A 21,421-nucleotide genomic window follows, 5' to 3' on the forward strand; every position below is an offset into this window, starting at 1 on the left:
AATAAAAAACAAAAAAGCAAAAAAACAAATCACCAAAAGCAAAATGAACAAAAACCCCAGGAGGTCCTAGGTACTCTTTACCTAGTTTTCTTAACAACATCTTGTATAACTATAATACAAAATCGAGCCCAGGAAATGGACATTAGCACAATCTATAGAGTTTATTCAGATTACATCAGTTTTAAATTCACTTGTGTGTGTGTGAAATCCATGTAATTTTATTACATGTGTAGGTTTGTGTAGGAACTCTCATATTCAACATGCAGAACAGTCTTTTGAAGAACAAATATTTGCAATTTTGAAAAAGTACAATTTAGCAAACTTTTCTTTCATGGAGCATGCTTTTATTATGTTTAAGAAATATTAGCCTAATCCTGAATTGCAAAGATTTTTTTCCTGTTTTCGTTTCTAGATGTTTTGTGATGTAGTTTTACATTTACATCTATGCCACCCTCATATATAATGTGAACTAATGGTTGAGATTGTTTCATTTGTGTATGGAAATCCAGTTGTTTCAGCATCATTTGTTGTAAGGACTATCCTTTTACCATAGAATTATATGGAACCTTTGTCAAAAGTCAATCGTTTATAACAATGACAACAAATGATGCTGAAACAACTGGATTTCCATAAGCAAAGGGAAAAAACCTTGTATCAGTAACCCAAAAACTGGTTGTTCTAATTATAGCAGCATGTTACAAATGACTGTTTTTTAAAGTGTTACTATTAAATCCTTTAATTTATACCAAATACTGTAGTGTTAAATTAGTGGATGGAAGTGGCAGTCTATGAGTGATTAAATTGGTATGGATTTCTTGGGTGTGTCAGTTTGTGTGGAGTTTCAAGAATCCATCAAGCTTAAGTTCTACATGTTAAAATATTTGTACATTTTTAAATAAAACTGATAGTTAACAAAAAAAAGTCAATTGGCTTACTATGGGTTAGATATGAGTGTCCTCATATGAGTGTCATGTGTGAGACATGCAAGACATTTTAGAGGTGAAATGATTAGATTATGAGAGATGCAACCTAATCAGTGGATTAATCAACTGATATGTGTTAACTGGGTGGTAACTGTAGGCAGGTAGGGTGTGGCTGAAGAAGGTAGGTCACTGGGGGTGTGCCTTTGGGGTTTATATTTTGTCCCTGGTAAGTGGTACCTCTCTCTCTGCTTCCCGATTGTCATGCCCTCTACAGCTTTCCTCCACCACAGTTTTCTGTCATGATGTTCTGCTTCACCTCAGGCCCAGAGCAATGGAGTCGGTCATCTATGGACTGAGAAGTCTGAGTTGAGGCCAAGTAAACTCACTTATTAGTTCCAGTAATTTTTCAAAGCAGTTGCTCAGGATTTTTCTATATACTTAGGCACCTGTGACTATTTCTTCTTTGCAATCTGGAGGCCTTTTACTTATTTTTCTTGTCATATTACACTGGGTAGGAAATTCAAAACCATGTTAAATAGACATGTTGGAAAAACATGTATTTACCTTTCCTCAATTTTAGAGGTATGGCATTTTGACTTTCATTTGGTTAGTATAATGTTAGCTGTAGGTTTTTGTAGATGGCCTTTACTGGTTGAGAAAAATTTCTTATATTTCTAGTTTGCTAAGAGTTTTTGATTGTTTTAAAGTATGGCATGTTAAATTTTGTCAGATGCCTCACCTGAATCTAGTCACATGATGATTTTTCCTTTTTTGCTAGGTGATTAACATCATTTATTTCCAAATATTGATGTAATTGCAGTTCTGCAATAAAACTACTGATTATTGTGCCAGTTATAATTTAACTCTGAATTCACCCCACTCCTGTAAGTAGAGGACACTACAGGAACCCTGGAGGAAGAAGGGTTTTCTCTTTCCAGTTTTGGAGTCTCTTGCTAGTCAAGTTGCTGTAGAATGTGGTATTTCTGCGCTTAGTGTTGACAGTGCACTTATTTTTCAACACGAGCTCCAGTGCTCAGCTGCTGAGTGCATAGTTTATTCTAAACTTAGCTCCTGGAGAAGGAAGCTACTCCTACTTCTGTTTCTTCCAACATGGAATCTGCAACAGAGGCTAGTGGTGCCCAGCAATTTCTCTGGCATGTCCTCTACAGCTTCACAGTAGAGTATCATCAACAGGGTATATCTCAGTGAACGGTCTACTCTAGCACTCCTTTGGTGACTTTACAGTGAGTGCTTAGTGGAGGAATCCTCTTGTGAACAGCTTTCACCAGTGCCCTTGGTCCATTTTCCAGCAAATCCCCCTGATGAGACACCTATTGACCCACAGCTGTACCCTCTCCTACGAGGTCTGGATCCTAGCCCTGATGTGGAAGGTGGGTCTTTCTTGTGTTCTCTATCTTAGTTTTAGGAGTATAGCTGTTCTCCATATTCCTGGATGTTCTTGTATTCTTTTGTGTTCTCTTTCTTATTAGTCAATTCCCAGTAAATAAATGTTTAGTCTTCTATTAATAAATTTTTATACTAATCTTTACTTATTCAAATTAATGTGTGGTTTCCGAGTCCTGATTGGACCCTGGATGATACAGTTATGACAATATAATCTTTTAATATATTGCTAGATTGTTTTGCTAATATTCTATTAAGAGTTATTGACATCTATGTTAATAAGGGTTATTAATCTGTAGTTTTATTTTTTTGGAACTTCTTTTTGGGCTTAATATTAGGGAAATGTTGACCTTACAGGATAAGGTAGGAAGCAGTTTCTCCTTTTGAATTTTCTGGAAGAGTTTGTGTAGAATTGGCATTATTATTTTCTTAAACATTGGGTAGAATTCAGTAGTGAGGCCTTTGGAAATTGAATTTTATCTTTGTGAGAAATTATTTAACTACAAATTCATGCTCTAAACTTATATAGGTAGTCAGATTGTTTCTTTTTGAGTATGGATTTTGTTTTTTAATGAACTTGTTCATTTAACTTAAATTACCAAATTTATTGTTTCCTTCATTTCAAGGATTTCCGTTTGGTTTTTTTTCAGTATCTCTAACTCTTTATTGAAATGTTCTTTTGCTTCCGATCTTCAACTCTATTACAAAGCAATAGTACAAAAACGGCATGGTATTGGTACCAAAATAGACAGGTAGATCAATGGTACAGAATAGAGGACATGGACACAAACCCAAATAAATACAATTTTCTCATACTAGACAAAGGGGCCAAAAATATCCAATGGAGAAAAGATAGCCTCTTCAACAAATGGTGCTGGGAAAACTGGAAAACCATATGCAACAGAATGAAATTAAACCCTTATCTCTCACCCTGCACAAAACTCAGCTCACAATGGATCAAAGAATTCGGAATCAGACCAGAGACCCTGCATCTTATAGAAGAAAAAGTAGGTCCAAACCTTCAACTTGTTGGCTTAGGAGCAGACTTCCTTAACAGGACTCCCATAGCCCAAGAAATAAAAGCAAGAATCAACAACTGGGATAGATTCAAACTAAAAAGCTTTCTCTCAGCAAAGGAAACAATCAGTAATGTGAAGAGAGAGCCTACAGAGTGGGAGAATATCTTTGCCAATCATACTTGAGATAGAGCGCTAATATCCTGAATCTATAAAGAACTCAAAAAACTCTACACCAAGAATACAAATAATCCAATCAACAAATGGGTTAAGGAAATGAACAGACACTTCACAGAAGAAGATCTACAAGCAATCAACAGATATATGAAAAAATGTTCAACATCTCTAGTAATAAGAGAAATGCAAATCAAAACTACCCTAAGATTTCATCTCACCCCAATTAGAATTGCGATTATCAAGAACATAAGTAACAATAGGTGTTGGCGAGGATGTGGGGAAAAAGGTATACTCATACATTGCTGGTGGGGTTGCAAACTAGTGCAGCCACTCTGGAAAGCAGTATGGAGATTCCTCAGAAAGCTTGGAATGGAACCACCATTTGACCCAGCTATCCCACTCCTTGGCCTATACCCAAAGGACTTAAAATCAGCATACTACAGAGATACAGCCACATCAATGTTCATAGCTGCTTAATTCACAATAGCCAGACTGTGGAACCAACCTAGATGCCCTTCAATTGATGAGTGGATAAAGAAGCTGTGGTATATATATACAATGGAATATTACTCAGCCATAAAGAATGATAAAATTATGGCATTTGCAGGCAAATGGATGAAATTGGAGGGTGTCATGCTAAGTGAGATAAGCCAATCTCAAAAAACTAAAGGATGAATGATCTCACTGATAAGCGGATGAGGACATACGGGGGGTAGGAGGGGTTAGTGTTAGGGTTAGGGTTAGGTTTAGGGTTAGGGATAAGGAGGGTGGTAAGAATGAGGAAGAAAGGAATGTATAGAGGGAAAAGAGGGGTGGGAGGGGAGGGGGGAAGGGGAAAAAATAACAAAATGAATCAAACAACATTGCCCTATGTAAATTTATGATTTTTAATTAAAATTAAAAATTAAAAAAAAAAAAAGAAAAGAAACAGATAGGAAAAGTCATCCATAGTCTACTAAACCATAATATCAAAGAGATTCGCAAAAATGTAAAACAAGGGCATCTTTCCATCAATGTTTTTGAAAATACAATTATTAGCTTCTAAAATGTATCATTGGCTATAAAAAGTTAATGAATGTTACAAATAAATGTTATTAAATATCTTAAAAAATGTATTGTAGTAAATTTATTTGTAATATTTCAGTATTAATTTCAACATACATAGAATATATAATGATGCCTGTCCCTAATTGGTATTAGTAATTTGTGATTTCTCTCTCTTTTTTCTTTATTAATCTAACCAAAAGTTTATTAGTTTTTTAAATCGATATTTTCAAGAATCTGGGTTTCAGTTTCATTGATTTTCTCTATTTTTTTCTCTTTCATGTTTCATTGATTTTCACTGTTTAATATTTCCTTTCCTTTGTTTACTTTGGTATTTTTATATTTTTTCATTTTCTAACATGTATGATTGAATAATTAATATGATCCTTTCTTTTCTTTCTTTCATTTTTTTTTTTTTTTGAATGGTCTTGGGGATGAAAGCCAGGGCCTGGAACATGCTAGATAAATGCCGTATCACTGCATTACATCCCCAACTCTCTTCTTTTCTAACATAAGTTTTCATACTATAAATTTTACTATAAGCACTGCTTTCCGTATATCCTAGGAATTTTGATATTTTGTATTTTCATTTTTATTTAGCCCAAAATATATTCTAATATTTTAGATTTCTCCTTTATCACATGGAACATTAATAAACATATTGTTAATTTCCATGCATTTGGGGGTTTTCAGATATCTTTATAGTAATGATTTCCTGAGGTTCTGACTTCTCCAAATTCTTAGCCTTTGTTTTATGGAGTAAGTTGCTTCTTTTCATGTCCCTCTGACATCTGCCATGTTGCTCAATCAGTATTTCTCCAACGATTTTCAGTCTTCTAAATGTTTGTTGAAATCTTTCATCTGCTGATGCCCCCTTTCCATTCTCTTCCTCTGTTTCTGTTTTAAAAATTATTTTTCTATCATATTTGTAGGATGTCAAAATGAAGAGGAATTAAATACATGCTAGAAAACTGACATCTTTAACCACGATTCTACATTATATAATTTTTATTGATATTACTATAATGAACACTGTTTTAGCTTATGGCATTTTTTTCTCCTTTTGCATTTATGGATTAGTGTAGGATCAAAAGCACAAGTAAGGAGTAAGATTTAAATAGATAGGGGAAGACTTTATCCTGCATTTCTGGAGCTGAGATCTGTACAGAAATTTGAGGCTAATGGGAAGGGAGATGAAAAGCTTTATGTCATGTGTTTTCATCTTTTTTTTCTTTTAAATGAGTTCATTGGTAGAATGAACGTTTTGTACCCTAAGGGAGTGGCAGTTTACAGCATTTATCTTTCAACTATTCAGAGTTAAAGAGTAGTAGTTGCTCCATCCTCAGTTCTCTGCCTGAGGCAGGCCTCCCCAAAGAAATGAAATCTGAGATGCCCAAGGCATTAGCCCCGAAGGCTGGGATCTTGCAGGAATTGTGCCTAGCTGTGCACAAGGCCTCTCCTCTCTCCTGTCCCAGCCCACTGTGGGAGAGTTGGAGGATAAGAAAGTGTTTCCCGCCAGGGAGTGCTCTGGAGTACCCTGCATCAGGAAACTGAACCAAGCCTCCTGAATAGGGCTTCCCCTAAAGCCAAAGTCTGGTTGGTTAACCCTGGCCTCTGGGCTTCAATTCCCTGAAGGATGGTGGGTTACAGGAAGCATCCTGCCCAGCCTCAGCAGCACCTGATCCACCTATGCCTGGGATCACCTGGGACTGCTCTGAGTTCCTAGGCTGGAGAATGGACTGACAAAACAGATTCACTTCACCTTAGTCCCCCAACGAGTTCTGCAGAAAATTTTACACACATTCCATTTCCTCTGGTAAGTCCTTCCTCTCCCCTAGTCCCCCTCTACTCTCACCTCTATTCCTATCCTCCTTATTTGCTGCCTCTGAATCTGTCTCTCTGCTTCTCTCTCCTTCCAATAACCTACACCAGCTAGGAACTGTTTTTATAATTTTGAAAAAGAATATATTTGTATTCACAAGCTTCATTTTGGGGGGAAAAAAATCCCAGATGAGCTTTACTATACATTTTTCAAAAAAACCAGAACAAACAGTAACATTCTTCTTGAACATGTTTCTTCAGGATTAAAAAAAAATTATTACACATTGACAAATTACAATGATATATATTTATGGGGTACAAAGTAACATTATGAGACATGTACAATGTGGAATGATTTAATCAAACTGATTAACTTATTCAGCACCTGAAATTCTTATCAATTTATTCCTTCTGCTGAACTGAAACTTTATATCCTTTGGCCAACACCTCTTAATTTCTCTCACCTCTCAGCCTCTAGTAGCCACTATTCTACTTTCTGCTTCTATAAGTCTGATTATTTTGGATTGTACACCTGCGTGAGAACAGGCAGTATTTGTCTTTGTGTCTGGGTTGATTCACTTAACATAATGTCTTCCAGTTTCATCCATGTTGTCACAAATGGCAGAATTGCCTCTTGTAATGCTTAATTTGAATTGTCAACTTGATTGGATTAACAGATGCGGATGATTAAGAGGCTTCTGGGTGTGTCAATCAGGGCATGTCTAGGAACGATTGGAATGTGGGATAAGTGAACTGATGTGGAGCCCCTCCCCAAGTGTGGGCAGCACTGCCCAATAGGAAGGTAGCTTGGATGGAATAGAAGTTGGAAGAATAAGGAAGCAGATGCAAATGCAAGCTTGACTCTTCTTGAACAGTTTCTTGATTGCTACTTTGATTGTCTGAGGATATCAGAATCTCGCTTCTTCACTCTTCCAAAGTAGACTCTGCCAATGATTCTTCTGGTAGTTTCCAGAAGCCTTGATCTTAGACTAGGGTAGCACTGTTGATCCTTCTTGTTCTGGGGCTTTCACCTCTTGGACTGTGCAGCTACTGGTTCTTCCAGCTTTCCAGCCTGCAGAGGCCATTGTGGACTATTCACTTCCTGGTCATGTAAGCCAATCTAATAAATCCCCTTTTTATAATCATACTTCCTGTTGATTCTGTTCCTCTAGAGAACCCTAATATACCTTCTTTATAAAGGCTTAATAGTATTTCATCTTGCATACAGTTTCTTTTCTTTTACATACTATGATTTATTTATCCATTCATCCATTAATGGGCACTTAGATTAATTCTATATCTTGGATATTGTGAAAAATGCACAAGGCAAAACTTTAATTTCTTGTGTTTCCTCTATATGGCCTCAAATAACAATGTAAACACAGAAGAGGCACTAAGAAATGCTTTTTACCCAAAAATTAGTCCCACGAGGAGATGGCAAATGACAGAGCCTCTCATTTGCACAGCATTTTGTGATTTTCACAGCCCTTTCCTAGGCGTTGTCTTTATTTGTCCTCACACAATCCTGGGAGGCTGTTGGGATATGAATGCATCCTTCTTTTACAGGTAAAGTAACCGAGGTCTAGTTACATGGCTTGTCTAATATTACACAGCTCTTGTGTGAAGAGCAGGACTATGTCCCAGGTTGTCTGACCTCAAATCGAAACTTATTGCCAATATATCCAAATATATCCCAAGGACATGGAAAAATAATAACAAAACATAAGACTTGGAAATCACCCACATATGAAATACCTATAGAATCATATCTTGTCATACCCAGAGCTAAAATCTGAATATTTATGTCCCCTCCAAAATTCACATGTTGAAACTTTTAATTGCCAATGTGATCATGTTAAGAGTCAGGGCCATCAGGAGGTGATTAAGTCACAAAGACAAAGCCCTAGTGACTGCCGTTATGGCCTTCATATAAGAGGCTTCATACAGTGCTTGACTCTCTTTCTTCTACGCTGTGAGATCACAGCAGTAGGGGGCCACATTGGAAGCAGAGAGCAGATCTCTCTCTATACCCACGTCAGCACCTTGATCTTGGACTCCCAGCATCCAGAATTGTCCAAAAAAAAAGAAATAATAAAAAAACCAACAATTTTTTGTTGTTGTTTTTAAGTATCAGGGAGGGATTGAACCCAAGAGAGCTTAACCACTGAGTCACATCTCCAGCCTGTTTTTATTTTATTTTATTAATTTTGAGACAGAGTCTTGCTAAGTTGTTGAGACTGGCTTTGAACTTGTAATCCTCCTGCTTCAGCCTTCCCAACTGCTTGGATTACAGGCATGTGCAACCATGTCCGGCTATGGCATTTTGTTATAGCAGCATTAATGGACTAAGATATCCAGACACCTGCGTCTATTATCAAGAATTTTTTAGTAATTTGGAGTCCAAATGATTGATTTTGATTGATTAATTTCCAAATTGTTTTCACTTCAACTAGTGCATTCATTTGCTTAAATAATATAAATTGGTTGTTTACTTCATGTTCAGTACCTATTGGGTAGCCAGAAGAAAAATGTTGACTGAAGTCCATGACATACAACAGTTTGGCATGGAAGAGTAGGGATGAACAGGTAGCCATATAACTTTTCTTTTGCTACTTTAACATGTTACCACAATGGTAGTGGCTTAAAACACTCAAATTTATTATCTTAGTGTTCTGAAAGTCAGAAATTTGAAATGAGTCTCATTGGGCTAAGAGCAAGATGTTGGCAGAGCTGTGTGCCTTCTGGAGGGTCTAAAGAAGAATCTATTTCCTTTCTTAACTTCTAAAGGCCATCTGTTTTCCGTGGTTTGTGTTCTTATCCAGCTTCAAACCCAGTAGTAGCTGACTACCAAGATGCCATATCTCTAGTTTTGGATCTTCTGCCCCTCCCTGTTCCATTAAAGACCCTTCCAATTATATTGGTCTTACTTGGATAACTGGGAATAATCTACTTATCTTAAGGACGGTTGGTTAGCAACCTTAATTCCATCTGCAACTGCAATTCCCCCTTGCCATGAAGCACAATACATGGATCCTGGAGATTAGAATGTAGATGTCTTTGGGGACCCATCATTCTGCCTACTCCAGATAGTAGGGGATCTTACCTTGAATACAGTAACATTGTAATTCATGGCATCATGAACTTGGTGCCCAATTAGAGACTGTAAACCCAGAGAACAGGGAGGAAAGCCCTCCTCTGGAGTTGAGCACTTGGGAGCTCTTCATACGCGGCAAGGAAATGGAATAAGCAAAGTTCCAGGGGGAAGGAACACGGCTGCAGGGAACCACAAGAGCTTCTTAAGCAGGGTGATCTGATGAAGGTGGCATTTTGAGTAGATGAATCTGGTCCTTGGTTATCCAGGAGCCTTGTTTGATTCTCATGGGCTTTGTCTTTCTCTGTTTCTCAGAAGCAAACTCATGCCCAGATGAATGCCTCAGGAGAGAGTTGGTTGGCACAGCCACTGGCCTGATGGTAAGGGTTTTTTTTTTTCCCTCACCATTCTTGAGTTACAAAGAGGAACTAACTTTTGCCCACTGTTTATGACTGTTCTTGGTAAACCAAACTCTCCTTGGAATCATTCCCAGAAAAATCCCTAAAATTAGCTCTTTCTGTCTTTGCTCTTGATCATCTTCTCCTATGGCAGATGCATTTTCCAGGGCCCACTCCTCCATGCCCCTTGTCAGTTGCACTGGGGCCGGGGGCTGGGAGGGGAGCCCTGGAGCACAGCTTAGGGTGAGAGGTTGAGGACATCTCTTGAAATCGTTTAGGAAGTCTTTTGCTTCGGTATTAGATTGCCATTCATGTCATATTGTGCTACCAACTCTGGACCCCTGCCTAAAGTGTCAGCTCCATTTTTAGCTGCTCTGGGGAAATGTAAGGCAGGACATCACAGAGGGAAAAAGCACAAGAAGAGAAGTAGAAGCACTGGCTTCTAATTCTCTATTGCTAGCTATCTTTGGGAACTTAGGCAAATCTTTTTTATTCCTAATTTCCTCACCTGTCAAGCAGGTGATGTGGCAGTACTTCTTGGGGGGATTTGAGTTCTGAATATCTGTATTCATGATTCTAGGGACTCAGTGTCAGATCTCCTGCTTGTGGAGGTCAAAAGTGGATTCGTAGCTACCATTTGTATGTCTAGCTTCCCATTTCACCTGTGTTGGGTCTCTTTTTCACCTTGGTTTGGCAACTCTTTCATTGGAGACGCCCCCAAATGTGTGTCATTGCATGTCACTCACTCGTTAGTGCTTCCATCCATCCATCCATTCATCCATCCATTCAACAATTCAGTGCCCATTTGCACACAGCGAGCTAGTTCCGTATTCCTGAGCCTTCTTGCTAGATGGGAAGGAAGTGCCGTTCAGGCTTCTCCAGTCGCACACATCAGAGAATGTCTGAGTTGGAAGGACATTTAAAAAACATCAAGTTCAAAAACCTTCTTTAGTAAACAAGAAAACAAAAGCCTTTAGAGTTGAAGTGATTTGCCTAAGATCACATGGTTGAACTGACAATGTCTCAACTGGGACTAGACTCAATTTTCTGGACTTCCAGCCCGGTTCTGCCTTCTCCCTCCATTATCTACCACATTCCATTAACTGATTCAAAAACAAAACCGTAATGAGCCCTAAATTATTTTCTCCTTGAGCACAAAGAATTTTTAATTGGGAAAGGATGTGCCCAAATTTGTGATGAGAAACAATTAACACAGTCTCAATGGAATTACTGGGCCATCACCCATTGTTTCAGAGAAGGCATTGTAGAATGGGGATGGGGGCAGAAGAGGAGGAAGGAGAGAATGCAGTCTTTCTTTGTTCTCAAAATCTTTTGTCTCCTTCTTCAGCTATGTTTGGTTGCCAAACATGAACCTAGTAAATCCAGTAGCCCACGTAATCCCAGTTTCTACTCTAATTCCTCAGGGCTGTTTGGCAGCTGATATCTCAACTCCATTTCATTGCCAAGCAGGATGAATCGGCCTCAGCTGAGTTCTGGATGTGACAGGAGCCTTGGGTGCAAGGGCCCTGTCCTCTCTGTGATCCAGTGGAGACAGATCACTACCTGCCTGCCCTGCTTGTCTTTAAATCAGGCTGACCCATCCCACACCACGTGGAGCCAAGAATGAGAGACCTTCTCACAGTTGCGAGCAGGGCACTTGACTTGGACCTCTCTTCACGTGCATGCTCTGGTGTTTTACTCTCCACTGCATTCTGGTTTCTACCAGCTCCCCCAATTTTTAACCTTGTCTTCTATTTCTAGCCCCACTGAGTCAATGTTTTAATTTAACAATCAGATTTATTTGAGTCAGCTCTTGGTCCTCCCTGAATGATGGATTACGCTCATCTTCTGTCTCTTTTCACTCTTGGTCACTGTAGGTCACTCTTGGTCTAACCCAATTTTCATTGTATTTACTCCCCAGAAACTCCTCATCCTTACTTCAAGAATGAATTCCTTCCTTTATCTGACTTAGTTCCCACATTCAAGCCATGTGTCCATCTCCAGGACTTATTCTGCTCTCTCCATAGCTGACTGCCTGCATCTGCCACTTGTGTGTCCACCTCCTCATTTCCATGTCCTTATTCTTCACTTTCAACACCTGTTTTGGATGAACCCACCTTGGTTCTCCCACCATGGGGACTCACTGGCTCTGGGTTCTGACTTGGCATCCTTGATCTACCCTTATCGTCCCGTACAGCCCTTACTAATCCAGTGAAATCAGCTCTTCACTCCCATTTCTCAGTTCAACCCCCAAGTGAAGAATATTTAAAACTGACCACAAGTTTCTTTTCACAAGAAACTTTTGGCTGAATATTTTAAATCTCTTGCATAGTCTGGAATTTGAAATTATCTACAGATTTCTAAGGTTAAAAACAGCTTCAAAATCAAGTTCAAAATTTTTCAATTTGTGGTTCTGTGACCATCTGCTTCAAAGTGCAGTGCATCATCATCTATGATCAGCTGAATTAGAATCTTAGGGAGAGGTTATTAGATTGATTATTAAGTACAAATAATTTGGTAACTGCTGACTTAATCCATGTCCCAAGTGGTAATGGGTATCTCTTTTAAGCCATCCATACCAGTCAAGGGAGCTTCTAGGCTGGGTGGTCCTTGAAAAAGGGAGATTTCAGAAATCACCAGCCTATCAACAAAACACTGATATCACATGTATCTGCTGTTTTTAAAGTTTGTAAGATTTTTAGTAAGTTTATTGAAAAACCTTTCTTGCACAGAACTCTGATTAAGTACAGTAGGCGAAACCGGTTGATTAAAACAGAGTAGTTCTAACTCTAAAGTGAGGATACATATTTTGGTTTGTATCTTATGATACAAAGATAGTGTGGGGACAGCTTGCAACAAGTCTCACCTCGTCAGAGTTGGAGCTATCAACGTTGACAGGTTAAGTCTGTTCTGATGGATGTGATAAGTGAAAGAAAGTATAGTGAAGAAAATGTGGGTCACCATTTTGATATCCAAAGTTGACATGAATGTGAAAATGTAAAAGCAAATAATGTGAAAGTAAATCTCTGTTGGAGGCACCTATCAAATTAAGATAGCTGGTTTAGATACGGGGTGTCCTTTTGCTCATGTGTGATACGATGCAAGAAAATTTAGAGTTGAAATGATTTGGTTTGGGAGGTTTAATCTAATCAATGAATTAATCCACTTCAGTGGATTAACTGGATGGTAACTAGGTAGGCAGGGTGTGGCTGGAGGAGGTATGTTACTGTGGATGTGACTTTGGTGTACATACTTTATATATACACCAAAGAGCAGAGCTTTTTCTGTGCTGTGTCCTGATCTGCTTTCCTTCTCCATGCCCTTCTGACTTGGTGTTCTTTCTCACCTCAGTGCAAAGTTATGGGGTTGGCCATCTATTGACTGATACCTCTGTAACTGAGTACCAAATAAACTTTTTCTTTTCTAAAATTGTTCCTGTTATCATGGAGGCAAACAAACAAACAAAAACTTACTGAAACAGCTGTAGTGTTAGAAGAATCTGTAAAGAAAAATAAATTTCTGATTGGATGTACCCCCTGAAAATATATAGATGAGTGGTTTTCAAATATTTTGTTTTAGTCCTTGAAACCTTTTGTCAAATAGTAGAAGTCTAATTGTAAAATAGGCAAATAGAGTTGCTCTAGTTGAATGTGTATGTGTGTTTGTGTGTTTGTGTGTGTGTGTGTGTGAGAGAGAGAGAGAGAGAAAGTTTTAGTCAGGATAGCCTAAGTATAGTAATACAATCCAAAAATTGTATCAGTTATTATAACCACAAACACTTCTTGTTCATACCATGTGTCATGAATGGACTTGAGTTCAGCTCTATAGTTTCTCACTTCAGAACCCAAGCTCATGAAACAACCACCATCTTTAACTTTGCTGGTTACCATGGCAGAAGAGAAGAAGCAAGTCTGAAGACTATTGCATTGACAATCAAATGCTCCGGTTTAAAAGAGATACACAGTACTTTTAGCCAGGGTGTGCTGTCACGTGGCCCTACCCTACCACAAAGGGGCCATATGACTAGAAAGTATTTCCTAATGAAAATATTTGGTGGACACCATCACTGATGACCACTGTTCTTGCTCAACCCCAGTGTCATTCCTAGGTGCCTCAAAGGAACTCCTGGAGTCCACAAGCACTGGTTTGAAAACTGTTGAATTAGTTCCTTTGTTTTATAAACGAGGAAACTGAGGTCAAATTGCTCCCTCGAGGTGAAAGAATATCATATCAAACGGATCAGAATGGAACTCTCTTGGCTCTCAGGCCTAGCTCTTACCATTTTATCTTAGCATGGGGAGAGAGAGAGAGAGAGAGAGAGAGAGAGAGAGAGAGAGAGAGAGAGAGAATGGTGATTCAAGAGTTAAATACAGATAAAGAACAGATGCATTCTGAAAGGAAATATGAACTTGAGGAAATTTTCCGTGAAGGCTTGCCATGCATTCCAAGTGACAAATAGATGTGGTAAAGACATTATATTTGCTCTGATTACCCAGGGGATGCTGGGCAATATAAAGAGTTTTTGCAGAGCACAGCCGCTGATGATGAAACGTGGTGAACCTAATGTGGTGTGGAGGCCAAGCAAAAATCACCAACTTTGCTGAGACCTAGAGAAATACTCAGTTGACCAGTGAGGAGGGCACCAACTGGTTCCACGCAAGTCAAACCATTGCACAGGGAGCATTTATCCCACAGTTCCATTGTATGTCATGAGCATTAATAATCATCCACTGGTTCCCACGCACAGTGTTAGGTGTCAGGAGTCCAAAGACAAACAGCACACAGTGGAAAGAAGAAAGGGTGAGACTTGAACTTGGGCCAGAGGGGAAGCCATAGCGACAGGACTTGGTGACTATTAACATACTTTTTTCTTTTCCCTGAGGGGGTGGGTAATGATGGAAGAAAGGAGCATCTAGAATGGCTCCTTTCTAGAGCTTCACTTCTAGGGTTTCTCAATGTGCAATTGAAGCTAGACAATTGCCTGGGCAGGGTGGTCCCATACATAGCAGGATATGTAATATGTTAGCACTGGGGCTGCATTCTTGGTCATTTGTTGTGACTACACGTTCTCCAAAGGCACATGAATGCACACACCAGCTCTGTAAGTCTCCAGAGGGACAGTGCCCCCTTCTCGCCTGCACCTCTCTCTCTCAAAACCGCTGACTCTTCACTCTCACCCTTTACGCCCTGGCCTGAATTATCATTATCTCTCTAAAAACACAAATAAGATCCTATTCTCCTTCCACCTGACTCCTTCATTGCCTCCTAATTTCCTCTGGGAAAGTGAGGTTTAGTATAAGGTTGCCCCAAAATGGGCCCTTACTGCATTTCTGACCTCATTTCTCTTCACCTTCTCCCTGGTCCTTCATTCAGCCGTGTCATCTGCGCATTCATGCTCCATGTACATGAAACGACTTGCAATTCTCTTGATGGCTCAGGCAATTTCCCAGCTCTGGCCTTTTGCATATGCTATTCTCTAAACTGTGCTCCTCTCCACCAGGTGAAGTCCTGCTTTCATTCACCTGACCACTCTTCCTTTGTATTGCTACAGTGGTCAGTACCCAAATCTATTTTGTTTTGATCATACTTTTTGCAAATGTTGTTAACTTGGAGGAAATCACATATTGTAAGTGCCAATAGCTCAGCCTTTAAATAGATCATAGAAATTTGTCCTACTTCAATATTTAGTAACTGCAAATTGCCTCAATTCTCTGAATGTTTCTTTTTCTTAAAAATGAGTATGATAATAATAATAATAATTAATATTATTATAATATATCCCACATAGATTTATTCTGAAGACAAAAAATACATACAAATTACTATCTAATTACAGGGTTGCCTACTATGATTATGAATATAAAATATGTAATATATATACACATACACATATGTATTTTCATATTTCCCCTACCATGCTGTGAACTACAGATGTTTTGTTTAATGTAACCCTTTTTTCCTTATGTGCTTAGCACAGTGCTAGGCATTTGTTTCAGAATGAATAAACCAGTTAGGAAAGCAGAAAATTGTGCTCACTGAGTGATCAGTGTAAGTAGGCACGGAAATGTCACATATGTTTGAGGGATTGCAGCTGATGTGTTTTAAGGAGCTTAAAACTTGGTGTGTTTCATTTACTTGGAAAATTTAGTGGTATGAACCTGCTTGTTTCTTGATGGTACCAGAGCAGGTGACCATGCATGTTTAACTTTAAAGAGGAGCTGGAGACTGGGGGGAAGGTGGGCATTGTAGCTCAGCTCCAGGGTTCCCTTCCTGACTCTGCTACTTTTAAGTTACAAGACTTTGTACTGGTTATCTAAACTTCATGAGCCTCAATTTTCTTAGCTATAGAGTGGTTGCATACCTATCAGTCTCACTGGATTGTCTGGGTTAGAACTGTGGATTCTGATCCAGAGTTCTGGCACTTACTAGTTGCTTATTAGTTTTAATTATTTTATCTTGTATTATTTCTTTAGTATGCTTGTGAGTAATTTGGAGATGTTCAAGGTCTTAGTTGAGACACCCATTCGTTGAAGCTTCACCAGCATCAGGGAAATTTCATGAAATGTAAATGTAGTAGGTTCTCCTCTCTTTTTCTTGCAATGACTTTCTACAACTGCTTTCTTTTAGCATTTCTCCATCATTCTTCCTATTCAACTGGCTTCTCTGTTTACCTATCTACTTGCACATAGTCCATCATGGCTGCCCTAAAATGCTGGCAATGCCTTCCCACTCTGCACCCCTAGGTCCCTTACTACCCATTCGGTCTTTCGTGCCTCAGTCACGGATTCCTGGGAGGGAAAATGGGACTTCTGGACTAGCCTCTGGCCAAGAGGTGCCCATCTCTTGTTCCATCAGCTTTGCCAGCAGTGAGGCTCAGCGTGGTGGGGACGCAGGTGGCAGAATGCACAGGGCTTCCTTCCCAGGGCTGAGGATCTCTCAGAAGAAGGTGTGGGCAGGAAGGAAATAGATGTCTCTGGTACAGTGTCCTGTCCCCTTGGGCTTTCCCTCCATTTGGTGTTCAGTGAAGAGAGAGAGGAACAGGAACAGAAAAATGAGATTTGTTGGCAGAGCAGAAGTAGCTGTCATGCCAACTTTTTTTCTCAAGTTGTTGCAATGCTGTCTTGCTTGTTTTTAGTGGTGTTGTTGTCTGATTGTTTTGTTCTATTTTGTTTATTTTTTTAACCCTTTTGTGGCCACTGGGAATACTGTTTCGGTTTTGATGGGGTCTTAGGAAGCCTATCAGTTTTTCCACAACTCAAAATCTCTCAATTTGGTCTTCTCTGAGTCAATGCCTTGAAGGCAGTCATTAGAATAAACCTTAAATCTGGGTATTAATTGATCAAAGACTTAAGGAAAATGAAATTATGAATGCCAGCAAAATCTAGGATGATGGGGAAGGGTCTCCTTCCCTTTCTGTGATGCTCAATGGTGGAGTCCCCTAACTTCCTTTCCTCTATTCCTGACCAGTGTCTGATGGCCCTGAGTCTACAGTCATGACCAGAGGGCCTGAGGCATGACATAGGCAGGTTAGGAGGCCGTGGCGGGACTAGGATCTCCCAATGGGACCTTAGGATGCTCCCAGGGCTAACATGGAGGAGGAGAGGAGGCAGAGTGCCAGGAGCAAAAATGTGAGAAAGAGCTGGCCTGCAGGGTCATGAGCCAGGAAGGGCTGGGAGAAGGGCTGGAAATGGGCCTTTGTGCGGAGAAGACAACACCTCAAAAATGCAATGCTAAGGGTGAAGATTCTGTGCCGCATCATTGATCACTTTTGTGGATGCCCTGATCTTGGAGGATTTCTGGTTTCTTTTTTTCCTGCAACATTCAACCCAGTGCCACTGAGGCTGAAAATCCTCATGCTGCTCATCCTGCCGACGTACACCTGGAACCAGAGCCACTATGCCTGCCCATCAACTGCTGGGCAGCTCTTCAGGGAGACTGGGAAAGTTCCAGTCAGGCCCTGACTTTGAACTGCACCCCATTTGCCACCATCTGTACCTGGATCCTTTGTAGTGGAGATACAGAACTTTGCTCTCTATAAAAGACAGAGTGGCACCCTTGGGCCTGTCCTTCCGTTAAGCATTCCAGGCTGTGCTCTGCTCCATCATCCTGGAGCTAGTGCACCACATGTTGCTTTAATGTGTGGCAGAGCATGAACTGTAAACCTGTCATTAGACTTAAAGGATGCTGAGGATGGTGGCTGAGGAGAGCAGGCCCTGAAGAAAAGAGGAGTTTGGCTGAAAATGAGCTGCTGAATAATTTATTGTGAATTGGAAAGTCAATACCTTAAGTGAGGCGTGGTGAAACTTGAGACCTCAGAGGTAAACACTGCAAGGATGTAATTTTTTGAGAGAACATTATCAAAAGGAATGACTAGTTGGAAGGAGCAGAAGAATGAAAGACCTGGGTGGAGGGGGAGCCGAGTCTGACCAGGTGTGGGGGTGGGGATGGGGCACAAAAAGAGAAGCCAAGCAAAGCTTGCCTTCAAGGCCTCTGCATCCTAGCTGGAGGAGAGAAGAGGCCAGGAAGGAGTCAGGGAATAGTGGAGAACAAAATGAGTGACACTAGGCAGGGTCCCACTAGAACCTGAGCAGCAGGCCCAGGAAAGCTTCCTGGAGGAGGGGAAGGCCTGGCAAGCATTTGATTAAGGGAAGGAAGTGAAGGGAATTTCAATGGACGAGCTGTTAAGGTGTAGCAGGAGAGAAGCTGGTGGGAGGTGCAGGTTGAAGAACACATGCACAAGAATGGACTTCTGTTGATGTGTGAAATGGGGGTCCTGCAAAGTCTTTCACAGGAAGTTGGCATTCATGCAAGCATTTATGCAGCCAGCAATGATTCAGCATGTACTTGAGGCTAATGTTCCAGTTTCTCTGTTCATTCTGAGCACCAGGCAGGCTGGTCCCTGGCCTCATGGGACTTACATTCTGATGAGGGAGATGGATCATCAACAAATGGTTATCATATTTGTTGAACTAAGTGCTCTAGGGGCACCATCTTCATCTTTGCCATGATGTTAAGAAGTAAGTGAAGTAACTATTCCCATTCTAAAGATAAAGACTCTGAGGCTTAGAGAGGCTATTTGTCCAATACAACCCAGCTAGTAAATGGTAGAGCTAGGACTCTATCATGCTACTCTGCCATTGTGATTTAGGGCTGCACATTGGGATGGAAAAATATTTAGGACTGTGGGCCAGTGTTCGATACATGGCTCTGTTTAGAAGGCCAGGGAGGCTTTCTAGAAGGAGTTAAGATGAAACTTGATGAGCTGGGGAGACAGTCATGTTCCACATATGCGGGCCTGGAAATGGAGCAGGGGGGTCAGAGAGTCCACATCTGGCAGACTTTGGAGGCCTGTCAAGGAGGCTAGACTTTATCCTGAGGGTGATGAGAAGCTAAACAGGGAAGGATGGTGTGTATGTGTGTGTGTGTGTGTGTATATACCAAAGTCAGTTTTGCATTTTTTAAAAGATCACTCTGGCTGCTTTGTGGGAATTGATCGGTAGATCCAGGAGTGCGAGCTGCTGGAACATGAGGATGTTGAGAGGAGGAAAATAAGTGAACCAATAAATATGTCAAATCCTTGAATACTTTATTCACAGGAGGGTCCCTCAGCCCCTTGATCAAAGTATTTTTTCCTCTCATTTACATCCTACTCTAATAATTCAGCTATTTGTTTTCCCAATTTATAGCAGGTTGAGAATAACAATTTCAGAAAGAATTTGAGAGTGCAGTGGGTATTCAAGAGGGAAAAACACTGGCAATTCTGAAAAGTGACAGCTTGATTGAAGGAAAGATTAAAAAAATATTTAAAATGTTTGAACCAACAAACTTATGTTGATCAGCAGGATGGGACTGGTCTATGGAAAGGCAAAGGACCCTGCTCCAAGAGCATCCTCCCATTTCCTACTCTTATTGGATATCTCTAGTGGTTATTTGAGTCAACAGCAACATAGGGTGTATTCAATAACTCATGTTTGAAAACCAGGAAGGAAGAATGACTGTACATTCCCAGCAGCACTGAGTAGTTGGGGGCACAGTCCAAGATGGTCTCAAAGCCTAGAGCCCAGCATTCCACTTCCAGTTCCCAAGCAAGCATTGGCATCTCTCCCTGTGTGACAATGGCCATGCCAGGGTTGCTGAAGCAAAGGAGCTGGAGCTTGATCAGAGCCTGTATCCTGTCATTGTGAGCCGTGGTGGAATGGGAGCTAAGGTAAGAAGACCACAGTGACCTGGTGGCTCCGGGTCTTCTTCAGAGACTGGGCATGAGTGTTTTCTAGTCCAGTGCAGCCTTTTAGGGATTTAGAAAGGTCCCGGCAGCTAGGGAGGAGCTTCCTCAGGGAATCATAGGTATAAATAATCCTGTGTTTCCTGGGTTTTCAGCTTTGACCAGTGTGGGTATGGCTCAGGCCCCTTACAGGGCCTCTTTACTCTGCCATGTGGCTGAGGCCTTTGCCCCTCTCCATGTCTTAGACTGTTGCCCTCAGTACCTGTGAACCCAGACATGCCAGCATGGTCCTTCACCCCAAGTCAAGAAATTGGACCTTTCCCAGTTGGTGGCACAGGACACCAGGCCCAAGCCATATTTGCTTACCTCAGTTATCTCACTTGGGTGGTTAGAAGTACACAGGGGCTGGATCAGTGGAAGATGGCTGTGGAACTTCTATTTCAGGTGCCTTATTTTATCGTTACTGTTGTTGCTAGTACAATAAATAGAACATAGTGTGTAGAAAGCTAGAAAGTTTTACCAACTATTATTTCCTAGTAAACTAGAAAAATTTTCTCTAACTTTTAGGAATTAGGAAGAGACTGAGCTAGAAATGTCTGAGGAGTGGGGATTTAGGTCCACTTCCTGCTTTTCCAACTCTTCTGGACTGTCTCCTTCCTCTGATGAAACCCAAGACCTTCAGATTCCATCTGGGAGGACAATCTTCACTCGAAAATGGGTGGTAGATCTTACAGGGCAGCCCTGATCCCTAGTTTTTTACCCAGTTATGATATTACAGTTGGGAATGGGAACCATTGGAAATTGAATTTCTGAAGCCACAATGCCTCCCATACAACCTTTGCTACCTTGAGTTTTAAATGTATTTTTTATTGCTAAAATAAACAACTTTTTTCATTGTTTTCTGGAGTGTAAGAAATGCAAGGGATTTTTATTTATTAATCATATATCCAGCAACTTGATACACTACCTTTTTAACTATAATAAATTGGTATTATTTGGATTTCTCTACGTATCTAATCATATCATCTGAGAAAAATGATGATTTGATTTTATATATCTTATAGTATATTTTAGGAGGGTTATGATATATTTTGGGAAGATAATTAAGATGATTAAAGTAAAAGGAATCAAATAAAAAATCTAGGTTAAGTTATATAGGGGTTCTTGCATGTTGCATGTTGAATTTATTGTTCTCTGACACTACTAGATAATACATTACTTAAGTAAAAATATTATTCATTAATCTTTTATAATATTTATTTAGTACCATGATAGGCCCCAAGGATATTAGTGTGAATAAAACTCAGAGTTTCATCTCTGTCCTC

This window comes from Sciurus vulgaris, assembly GCF_902686455.1.
Source record: "Sciurus vulgaris genome assembly, chromosome: 11".
NCBI lineage: Eukaryota > Metazoa > Chordata > Mammalia > Rodentia > Sciuridae > Sciurus > Sciurus vulgaris.